This window comes from Gobio gobio, assembly GCF_949357685.1.
Source record: "Gobio gobio genome assembly, chromosome: 22".
NCBI classification, from domain to species: domain Eukaryota; kingdom Metazoa; phylum Chordata; class Actinopteri; order Cypriniformes; family Gobionidae; genus Gobio; species Gobio gobio.
This window is the reverse complement of record NC_137118.1, coordinates 30627133-30639831: the sequence shown is the minus strand read 5'-3', so window position 1 is coordinate 30639831 and position 12699 is coordinate 30627133.

Genomic DNA, 12699 nt, shown 5'->3' with positions numbered 1-12699 from the left:
CCTGTACTTTGACTCATCTTCTCCCATTATTTGGCCAACCACTGTTGTGTCGTCTGCAAATTTAATAATGGTGTTGGAGGAGTGGATGGGAGCGCAGTCATAGGTGTACAGGGAATAAAGGAGTGGACTCAGCACACAGCCCTGTGGGGAGCCGGTGCTAATTGTGATGGTGGAGGAGGAGTGGAAACCAATTCTCTCTGTTTGTGGGCGATAGTGAGGAAGTCCAAAATCCAGGTACAGGTAGAGAGGGGAAATCCTAGGTGCAGCAGTTTATCCACCAGTGTGCCTGGTATGATTGTATTAAATGCTGAACTATAATCAATAAACCTCATTCTAACATAAGTTCCTGGCAGCTCCAGGTGGCTCAGTGCGGTGTAAAGGGCTGTGTTGATGGCATCTGCTGTCAACCTGTTTGATCTGTATGCAAACTGATGGGGGTCAAAGCTGTGAGGGAGGCTGGCCTTGATGTTCTCAGCGATCAGTTTTTCAAAGCATTTCATGACCACTGAAGTGCAGGGCTACAGGCCTGTAGTCATTAAGACTACTGACTGCAGGTTTTTTGGGAACAGGGACAATTGTGGTAGACTTTAGGCAAGTGGGGATGGATGCTTGTGTAAGGGAGTTGTTAAAAATCTTTGTAAAGACCCCTGATAGTTGGTCTGCACAAGCCTTCAGTACTTTGCCGAGTACTCCATCTGGTCCAGCAGCCTTGTTTGGGTTCACTGCCCCCAGCACACGTCTCACTTGGTGTTCTTGTAGCGTGAAAGTGTGCAGTGTGGTGGAGGGTGGAGGCAGGGTGACTGGAGGCAGTGTTGTTGTCTCAAACCGGGCAAAGAAATGGTTCAGCTCCTCTGCAAGTTCAGTGTTGCATCCGACAGCCACCGGTGGTCTGCTCTTGTAGTTGGTGAGATGTTGTAGTCCCTGACACACCTGCCGTGTGTTGTTCTGCTGCAGATGGTCCTCTATTTTCCTCCTGTAGTCCTCTTTTTCTGCCTTAATGCCTCTCCTCAGGTCAGCCCTCGCTGCGCTGTACTGGGCCTTGTCCCCGGACCTGAAAGCAGAGTTACGTGCTTTGAGTAGAAACTGTACTTCTCTGTTCATCCAGGGTTTGTTATTGGGGTAGACCCGAATGCGTCTGCCAACAGTCAGATTTTCTGTACAGTCCTAATGTAACACAGCACAGTCTCTGTATATTGCTCCAGGTCCTGGGACTCAAAAATACTCCACTCTGTGTGTGCAAAACAGTCCTGCGGCTGAGTGAGTGCATCCAATGGCCAGGTTCTTACTGTCCTCTTTTCTGGCTGAGTTTGTCTTATCAGCGGAGTATATGCTGGGAGTAAGAACAGTGAGAGATGGTCAGACAGGCCCAGATGTGGCATGGGCACTGCTCTATGGGCACTGCTCTATGCTGTTGTTCAGCCTACCTTGAAAAAGAACAATCTAGATGCAGCTTCATTTAAAAACTACAGGCCTATTTCTAAGTTGCCTTTTTTTTCTAAAATTTTAGAAAAAAGGTTGTTGCGAACCAGCTAAATAATGTTTTGGATTCTCATAATATCTTTGATAAGTTTCAATCTGGTTTTCGAAAAAATCATTCAACTGAGACTGCCCTTCTTAGGGTTTCAAATGATATTTTGATGGCTGCTGATGGGGGTACATGCTCTGTGCTGGTTCTATTAGATCTTAGTGCAGCGTTTGATACTGTGGATCACTACACTTTGATTGATAGACTGAAAACAACTGTTGGCATTACTGAATCAGCTCTGGATTGGTTTTCCTCCTATCTTTCAGACAGGAGTTTCTCTGTGTCCGTAGGAACATATATGTCAGACTCTGCTCCTTTGTCCTGTGTGTGCCCCAAGGTTCGGTGCTTGGCCCGCTGTTGTTCAGCCTGTATATGCTTCCTCTTGGGCAGATTATTGGTAGCTTTGGAGAAATATCATACCATTGTTATGCTGATGATATTCAACTATATTTATCTTTTAGCCCTGATAGGTTGGACAAACTGTCCTTGTTGCACAATTGCTTAGCCTCCATTAAAAATTGGATGGCAGACAACTTTCTGCAACTAAATCCAGACAAAACTGAGGTGCTGATTTTTGCACCAGACAACATTATTCCTAGGATTAGGCAGGCAATTGGGGCTATATCATCCTCGGACTGTAATGTTGTGCGAAATTTGGGTGTCATTTTTGATAAATCGATGTGTTTTAGCAGTCATGTTAAATCTGTGGTTCGTTCCTGTTTTTTCCATCTCAGGAACATCGCTAAGATTAGATCAGTGGTTTCAAAAAAAGAGATGGAGATGCTTATTCACGCTTTTATTTCTTCTCGTCTTGACTTTTGCAATGTATTGTACACTTGTTTAAACAAATCCTCCATGGACAAATTGCAAGTGGTACAGAATGCAGCTGCAAGACTTTTGAATAAGACCAACAGGAGAACACATATTACACCTTTACTTAAGGCTCTACATTGGCTTCCAATTAGTTTTAGAGTACAGTTTAAAATTTTAACCATTACTTACAGAGCCTTGCATGATCAAGCTCCCTCTTATATCCAGGATATACTGCATGTATACATTTCTGGTCGCTCTTTGAGGTCTTCAGGCCAAGACCTTTTAACTGTTCCTAGAACACGTTTTAAAACAAGAGGTGACCGAGCCTTCTGTGTAGTGGCTCCAAGGCTTTGGAACTCTCTTCCATTAGCCTTGAGAGCTTTGGACTCTGTGGAAGCTTTTAAAAAACACCTTAAGACGTATCTTTTTAGACAAGCATTTAATTAGCAATTATGGTTTTGTATGTTTTCTTGTATATATGTATATTTTTATGTTATGTGTTTGTGTATATCTTTTATGTGTATATTTTAATTTTGTGAAGCACTTTGTGACCTTTATGTCTGTGAAAAGTGCTATAGAAATAAAGCTTACTTACTTACTCTATATGTGTGTTATAGGTTGGAATAAACACGGTCCAGTGTGTTCTTTCCCCTGGTGGCACACTGTACATACTGTACAAATTTAGGGAGCACAGTCCTTAAACACACTTGGTTAAAATGTCCAGCAACTATATGCACTCCTTCAGGATAAGCCTGTTGCTGTCTGTTCATCAAGTCATGTAACAGCGCGAGAGCTATGCTAGCATTAGCATCTGGTGGTATGTACAGAGCAGTAATGAGCACTACCGAGAACTCTCGCGGCTGATAATAGGGTCTACACTATACTGTCAGTGCTTCCAGGTCCGGACAGCAGTGGGTGTATATGGTCTTATGGTGTATATGGTGTATATGGCCATCCTTTTGCAAGATGGCGCCGCCGTGCTCGGTCGCCGTTCAGGTCGCTCCGCTAAGACTTTGCTTTTATTTATTATTCTACTCTCTTTTACTCTCTATTTTTTCCAACGGATCATCTGCTTTGATCTGTTACGACAGCAAAACACTTCTGGAAATTGGTTACCGCTACACTGACCTGTTTCAGGACACTTTCTCCAATCTTCCATCTGAGATTCGCCGGGACGCCGAGTTGAACAATGGCCACTCGAGTCGACGGCGAAGATTCAAAAAACACCGCGGGAAACGCGCTGGGATCCGCAACAGACTGAGAAAAAGAGCATTCAGTCCTCCTCTCCCGAGCATTTTGCTCGCAAATGTCCAATCCTTGGAGAATAAGATGGACGATCTTAGAGCCAGGATAAGTTTTCAACGGGACATGAGAGACTGCAACATCTATTGTCTGTCCGAAACATGGCTCACGCCAGCGGTCCCGGATACAGCTGTGACGCCGTCCGAGAACTTCTCTGTTTTTCGGATGGACAGAACAGCCGAGGCCGGGAAATCTAAAGGCGGTGGAGTGTGTTTCATGATAAACAAGAAATGGTGCGATCCTAGGAACATCTCCATTCTTTCGCGATCCTGCTCGCCTCACTTGGAACATTTAACTATCATTTGCCGGCCTTTCTACCTGCCGAGGGAGTTTTCCTCGGTCATCGCCACTACCGTTTATATTCCACCACAAGCAGACACGGGGCTGGCTTTATCTGCCCTCCATGATGTGACCAGCGGCTTCATAAACAAACACCCCGACGCTGCTTTCATCGTCGCGGGTGATTTTAACAAAGCTAACCTAAAGAAAGTATTGCCAAACTTTCACCAGCATGTCTCCTGTCCCACACGAGGAGCAAACACACTGGATCATTGCTACTCTCCGTTTAAGAACGCCTACAAAGCTCGTTCACAGCCAGCTTTTGGCAAATCGGACCATGCCGCCATTTTCCTCACACCGAAATATAAACAAAGGCTCGTTCAAGAGCCCCCGGTGAGGAGGGAAGTCAAACGCTGGTCATCCCATTCAGAGATCACGCTACAGGCAGCTCTTGATGACGTCGACTGGGACATGTTCCGCGCGAGTTCTGAAGACGTCAGCGAGTTCACAGAAGTGGCGCTCTGCTTTATCAACACACTGACAGAGCAAGCCACACAAACATTAACTATAACGTCCTTCCCTAATCAGAAACCGTGGGTGGACAGTTCAATTCGCACTGCAGTAAACTCGCGCACCACCGCTTACAATGCCGGTCTCCTAACGGGGGATATGAGGGAGTACAAAGCTTCATGTTACGCCCTCCGGCGCGCCGTTAAAGCCGCAAAACTCCGCTATAAAGACAGAGTGGAATCTCATTTCCAACTCAACGACTCCCGGCGGATGTGGCAGGGACTGAGAACCATCTGTGCTTTTGGAACTAAATCCTCTGCAGAGGTGAGAGCTGATCCGTTACTGGTGAACGAGTTAAACTCTTTCTACGCTCGCTTTGATGGTAATCGCGGCAGCGCGACTCCGGCGAGTGACGCGTCAGAGAGAGTCCCTCAGAGCAGCAACGGTCACGTGATCTCTGTCTCGGAGGACGAGGTTCGGAGGGCACTCAAACGTGTGGATGTCAGGAAAGCTGCTGGGCCGGATGGTATTTCAGGTCGTGTTCTGCGGTCCTGTGCTGATCAGCTCGCAGGGCTCTTTACATCCATATTCAACGAGTCCCTTGCTACATCTGTTGTCCCCACCTCCTTCAAACGATCCTCCATCATCCCTGTACCTAAGATCAGTAAACCCTCTTGCCTAAATGACTATCGTCCAGTGGCTCTCACATCTTTAGTCATGAAGGTCTTTGAGAGACTCATTAAAAACAACATTTGCTCCTCCATTCCTGACACTTTGGACCCTCTTCAGTTTGCCTATCGTCCCAATAGATCGACTGAAGATGCCATTTCTCACGTCCTTCACTCCTGCCTCACTCACATCGACAGCAAAAGTGGGAACTATGTCAGGTTGCTATTTATTGACTATAGCTCAGCCTTTAACACCATAGTTCCCATTAAGCTAACACACAAACTCCTGGATCTAGGCCTGAATTCTTCTCTCTGCCTCTGGATTGAAGATTTCCTCACTGGCAGACCCCAGGCGGTGAGAGTAGGCCAGTTCACCTCCACCTCCATCACCCTGAGTGTTGGAGCTCCACAGGGCTGTGTGCTGAGTCCCCTGCTCTACTCTCTCTACACCCATGACTGTTTGTCCACACACAGCTCCACCTCTATCATCAAGTTTGCTGATGATACTGTTGTCCTGGGTCTCATCTCCAACAACAATGAGACGGCATACTTGGACGAAGTGGAGCAACTGACATCATGGTGCCAGGACAACTGTCTCTCTCTGAATGTTAACAAGACCAAAGAACTGATTGTGGACTTCAGGAAGAGACAGCATCGGTCATACTCCCCTCTCATGATCAGCGGGACACCGGTAGAGAGAGTGAGCAGCTTCAAATACCTGGGTGTGAACATCTCCGAGGATCTGACCTGGACTACACACATCCAGACACAGGTGAAAAAAGCCAGGCAAAGACTGTACCACCTGCGCCAGCTGAGGAAATTCAGGGTTTCACCAGCCATCCTGAAAACTTTCTATCGAGGGGCGATAGAAAGTGTCCTGACTCAGTGCATCACAGCGTGGTACGGGAACAGCACCAGTCATGATGGCAAAGCCCTGCAAAGAGTGGTGCTCTTATCCGAGCGCATCTCAGGCTCAGCTCTCCCGTCTCTGCAGGACATCTACACCAAACGCTGCAGAGGTAGAGCTACCAAAATCATCAGAGACATTAATCACCCTGCAAACTCTCACTTCACCCTGCTGCCATCTGGTAAGCGCTTCCGTAGCCTGATGGCAAAAACTGAAAGACTCAGGAGGAGTTTCTTCCCCCAGGCCATCAGACTCCTGAACTCAGTCACGTGACTTCACTTCACCCCGCACACGCATAAACATACGGTTTTTTAACATTAACATCCACATACTGCAATTGCACTGCACTTTACTTTCCTATTGTTACTGCGTAACAACCTGTAATAAACCTTGCACATTATACTTCTTTATATATACATATATATATATTTTATGTTAACCACTTATTTTTAAGTCTACAGTTTATCTCACTTATCATATCCACATATTTTTTATATTTTTATTTATCTTATTTCCTATTTTTATCTTTTACTTGATTTATTTATAATTCTACTTATGTTAATACTTTTTATTCTAATTTTATTCTATTTCTATTTTAATTTCTTGTAACTGTTATTTGCACTGTCCATGGAGCGGACCTGTTTACATTTCACTGCCAGTTGTATATTGTGTATATAACTGTGTATGTGACAAATAAAACTCTTGAATCTTGAATCTTGAATCTCTTACAGTTCTTACACCAGCCAATGTTGATGTACATACCCATAGTGCATTCTGGTGCCATGTGTTCCCCAGGTAAGTGTCATTTAATGTTATCACAGTGATAATCATATGCACACTGAACCAGATATTAATATATGATTAATGTAAACCAGATTTTCCCCTCATTGTTGTCACTACTAGAACAAGCTCCTGATTGGTTAACGTGGCGTGAATATCCGCCAAAGTTCAGATTTTTCAACTCGGGCAATTCGCGCTCAATTCGATAAATTTGTGCCGCAGAATGTCTATTCGCATCTTTGCATTGACTTAACATGTAAATCACTCGCGTGAATTGCGTCATTCTCGTCCGGTGTGAACGCACCATTAGACCAGGCCACCTTCTTCCATTGCTCAGTGGTCCAGTTCTGATGCTCACGTACCCACTGTTGGCGCTTTCAGCGGTGGACAGGGGTCAGCATGGGCACTCTGACTGGTCTGCGACTATGCAGCCCCATACGCAACAAATTGCGATGCACTGACACTGTTTCTGACACCTTTCTATCAGAACCAGCATTAATTTATTGAGCAATTTGAGCTACAGTAGCTCTTCTGTTTTTTCGGACCACACCGGCCAGCCTTCGCTCCTCACATGCATCATTGAGCCTTAGCCGCCTATGACCCTGTCGCCGGTTTACCACTGTTCCTTCCTTGGACCACTTTTGATAGATACTGACAGGGGCGGACTGGCCATCTGGCGTACCGGGCGTTTTCCCGGTGGGCCGCTGGACAATGTGGGCCGGCCCGTTGCTACGTGAATATATATGAAGAATAAATTATAGTAAAACTACGTAGCCCATATATTTCCTTCCGTCAGCCCAGAGGAGAGGAATGGCCCGCGCAGCCCACTTGAGTTAAAACTCTAATCTATAGCCTGCTCAGTCCCAGTGTCTCAGTGGTGTAAAATCGCTCGTCAATGTCAAAATGTTTGCGATATCCAATCAAATTAAAGGTGGGCGGGAGGCGGGATTTTTCTGTGCACAGCAGCCGAATATGGAATTCCAAACCTGCCATTATTAAAAATAAATAAATACATAAATAAATAAATATACAAATAAATGTAAAAAAGAATAATTAAATAAATAAATATTTAAATAAATATACATAGAAAAGCAAAAAAACGAAAATAAATATTTATTTATACATTTATTTCCTTATTTGTGTATATATTTATTTTTTTCCATATTTATTTATTTATTCTTTTATTTATTTCCACATTAATACATTTCTACATTTATTTATTTCTACATTTATTTCTTCCTACATTTATTCCTGCGTAGGGTAATGAGGAAGGCGTCTGGTCTGGATTTGTAAAATGTCCTGGGCTAACAAACATGATCAGCAACATCTTCAACAGACAGGGACTCTGAAATGGAAGCGCTTATATTTTCCATAGTGGTCAGAACACTCAGAACGGAAGCTGCACATATATAGGCTATAGGCTACAGTCGACACAAGCTTATTGATCAATGCATTTGAAACGAGACCACATAGGCTTCACATTCATATTTCCTATTTGACAAACACATTAGAGCTTAGATTGGGCTCAAAAAAATCAAGCCTGTCCCTGCCCGTGCACGTTGTGTCTGAGCCCGGCCCGATGAACCGTCACCAAAACACCCTGTGACAGTAAACTACTGCTGACCTTTTAGAATTAATCAGATTGTAATGCCTTTTACGTTATTCGTCACAGAATGCACAAAGAAACATTAGCATAGGTGTCGCAGTTTTCAGCATATCAGAGGGAATTTTGTCTTTCTGTTTCCAGGCTTTCTTCAGTAATTTCACAATCATTTTCAAATTATTCATAATACTCATAATATATTTCTGAAACGTAGGCTTAGCCTACACATACATCATGCTAACACTGGCAACATTCATATTCAAGTAGCCTATGTAAAGTGTCATATATGAAAATAAATACATAATTTGCTAGTTAGTTCACATGCATTATTTTACACACTGGTAATCAAAAGTTTGAGTTTTTAAAAATATTAGCTGAATTTATTTGATCAAAAATACAACCCCAAATCAGAAAAAGTTGGGACAGTATGGAAAATGCAAATAAAAAAAAAGAAGTGATTTCTAAATTTACTTTGACTTTTATTTCATTGCAGACAATATGAACACAAAATATTTCATGTTTTGTCTGGTCAACTTCATGTCATTTGTAAATATGCATCCTTTCCTGTCATTCATTTCAAAAAAGGTTGGGACAGGAGCAATTTAGGGCTAGTAATGAGGTAAAATGGTTAAATAATGATGTGATTTGAAACAGGTGATGTCAACAGGTGATTGTAATTATGATTTGGTACAAAAGCAGCATCCAAGAAAGGTCTAATCCTTTAGGAGCAAAGATGGGCCGAGGATCGCCAGTTTGCAAACAAATACGTGAGAAAATTATTGAAATGTTTAAAAACAATGTTCCTCAAAGAAAGATAGGAAGAGATTTGGATATTTCACATTCAACAGTGCATAACATAATTAAAAGATTCAAGGAATCTGGAGGAATTTCAGTGCGTAAAGGACAAGGGCGCAAGCCTAAACTGAACAACCGTGATCTCCGATCCCTCAGGCGGCACTGCATCAAGAATCGTCATTCATCTATAAGCGATATCACCATATGGGCTCAGGACTACTTTGGCAAACCTTTGTCAAGTACCACAATACGTAGTTACATCCACAAATGCCAGTTAAAACTGTACTGTGCCAAAAGGAAGCCCTATGTTAACAGTGTCCAGAAGCGCCGTCGACTTCTCTGGGCTCGGAGGCATCTGGGATGGACCATCACACAGTGGAAACGTGTACTGTGGTCAGATTAATCAGTATTTAAGGTATTTTTTGGGAGGAATGGACGCTGTGTGCTCTGGACCAAAGAAGAAAAGGATCATCCAGACTGTTACCAGCAACAAGTCCAAAAGCCAGGGTCTGTCATGGTATGGGGTTGTGTCAGTGCCCTTGGCAAAGGTAACTTGCACTTCTGTGAAGGCACCATTAATGCTGAAAAGTACATAGCGATTTTGGAGCATAATATGCTGCCTTCAAGAAGACATCTTTTCCAGGGACGTGCATGCATATTTCAACAAGACAATGCAAAACCACATTCTGCACACATTACAAAGTCCTGGCTGCGGAGGAAGAGGGTACGGGTACTTGACTGGCCTGCCTGCAGTCCCGACCTGTCTCCAATAGAGAATGTGTGACAACGAAGACCCCGTACTGTTGCCCACCTTAAGACTTGTTTGCAGGAAGAATGGGACAAAATTACACCTGAAACACTTCATCACTTGGTGTCTTCAGTCCCTAAACGTCTTTTAAGTGTTGTGAAAAGGAATGGCAACATTACAAAGTGGTAAATGCTTTACTGTCCCAACTTTTTTTGAAATGTGTTGCAGGTCTGAATGACAGGAAAGGATGCATATTTACAAATGACATGAAGTTGACCAGACAAAACATTAAATATTTTTTGTTCATATTGTCTGCAATGATATACAAGTCAAATTAAATTTAGAAATCCCTTCTTCTTTTTTTTTTGCGTTTTCCATACTGTCCCAACTTTTTCTGATTTGGGGTTGTACAGTAAAACCACATATATTAAGAAATATTAATACAATTTCTAATAGGCCTAGTTGTTTTCAATGAGAATGTATTGTAAAATGTAATTTATTTCTGTAAAAGCTGACTTTTCAGCGTCATTACTTCAGTAAGTGTCACATGATCCTTCAGAAATCATTTTAATATGCTGTATTTTTCATATAATTTTTTAACTCTTTTCCACTCTTTGAGCTCAATTCCATAAAATTACAGATGTCTAGATACTATAACCACTAGAAAGGCACCCTAAAACAGTCCACATTCTGCACTACATCCTAAGTCTTCTAGATCATAGCATTCTATATGGTCTAATTTTATGGTAGGTATTGCACTTAGTGATATTAAACTAAGTGTATGGAAAAGAGAAATCAAAATTTGTATTAAAAAAAAAAAATTCCATGTGCACCAGGAAAGACAAATTATAACCTGAAGAAGTATGCCAGTCATTCAGTATGATAAGCATTTCAATAAAACAATTAATATAATTCATATTTTTGTATAAATAGCTTCGGTGTTTAAAATTGCCCTGTGTATAATGAGCTGGTGGGTTTATGGTGAGGTGTGTTGCAGACCGGATGTGATGGGCCGCTTTGTGCCAGAAAGTCCAGGGCCACTTTTTTGCCCCAGTCCACCCCGGGAGACTGACTGTGGCAGACAGGGAAGACAGATTTGGTGATGCTCTGACCCAGTCGTCTAGCAATCACAATTTGGCCCTTGTCAAACTCGCTCAAATCCTTACGCTTGTCCATTTTTTCTGCTTCTAACAAATCAACTTTGAGGACAAAATTTTCACTAACTGCCTACTATATCCCACACACTAGCAGGTGCCGTGATGAAGAGATAATCACTGTTATTCACTTTACCTGTCAGTGGTCATAATGTTATGCCTGATTGGTGTATATACAGGTGCTGGTCATATAATTAGAATATCATCAAAAAGTTGATTTATTTCACTAATTCCATTCAAAAAGTGAAACTTGTATATTATATTCATTCATTACACACAGACTGATATATTTCAAATGTTTATTTCTTTTAATTTTGATTATAACTGACAACCAAGGAAATCCCAAATTCAGTATCTCAGAAAATTTGAATATTACTTAAGACCAAAACAAAGAAAGGATTTTTAGAAATCTTGGCCAACTGAAAAGTATGAACATGAAAAGTATGAGCATGTACAGCACTCAATACTTACTCAATACTACTCAATAGTTGGGGCTCCTTTTGCCTAAATTACTGCAGCAATGCAGCGTGGCATGGAGTCGATCAGTCTGTGGAACTGCTCAGGTGTTATGAGAGCCCAGGTTTCTCTGATAGTGGCCTTCAGCTCTTCTGCATTGTTGGGTCTGGCATATCGCATCTTCCTCTTTACAATACCCCATAGATTTCCTATGGGTTTAAGGTCAGGCGAGTTTGCTGGCCATTTAAGAACAGGGATACTATGGTCCTTAAACCAGGTACTGGTTGCTTTGGCACTGTGTGCAGGTGCCAAGTCCTGTTGGAAAATGAAATCTGCATCTCCATAAAGTTGGTCAGCAGCAGGAAGCATGAAGTGCTCTAAAACTTCCTGGTATATGGCTGCGTTGACCTTGGACCTCAGAAAACACAGTGGACCAAAACCTGCAGATGACATGGCCCCCCAAACCATCACTGACTGTGGAAACTTTACACTGGACCTCAAGCAACATGGATTGTGTGCCTCTCCTCTCTTCCTCCAGATTCTGGGACCCTGATTTCCAAAGGAAATGCAAAATTTACTTTCATCAGAGAACATAACTTTGGACCACTCAGCAGCAGTCCAGTCCTTTTTGTCTTTAGCCCAGGCGAGACGCTTCTGACGCTGTCTGTTGTTCAAGAGTGGCTTGACACAAGGAATGCGACAGCTGAAACCCATGTCTTGCATACGTCTGTGCGTAGTGGTTCTTGAAGTACTGACTCCAGCTGCAGTTCACTCTTTGTGAATCTCCCCCACATTTTGAATGGGTTTTGTTACACAATCCTCTCCAGGGTGCAGTTATCCCTATTGCTTGTACACGTTTTTCTACCACATCTTTTCCTTCCCTTCGCCTCTCTATTAATGTGCTTGGACACAGAGCTCTGTGAACAGCCAGCCTCTTTTGCAATGACCTTTTGTGTCTTGCCCTCCTTGTGTAAGGTGTCAATGGTCGTCTTTTGGACAACTGTCAAGTCAGTAGTCTTCCCCATGATTGTGTAGCCTACAGAACTAGACTGAGAGACCATTTAAAGGCCTTTGCAGGTGTTTTGAGTTAATTAGCTGATTAGAGTGTGGCACCAGGTGTCTTCAATATTGAACCTTTTCACAAAATTCTAATTTTCTG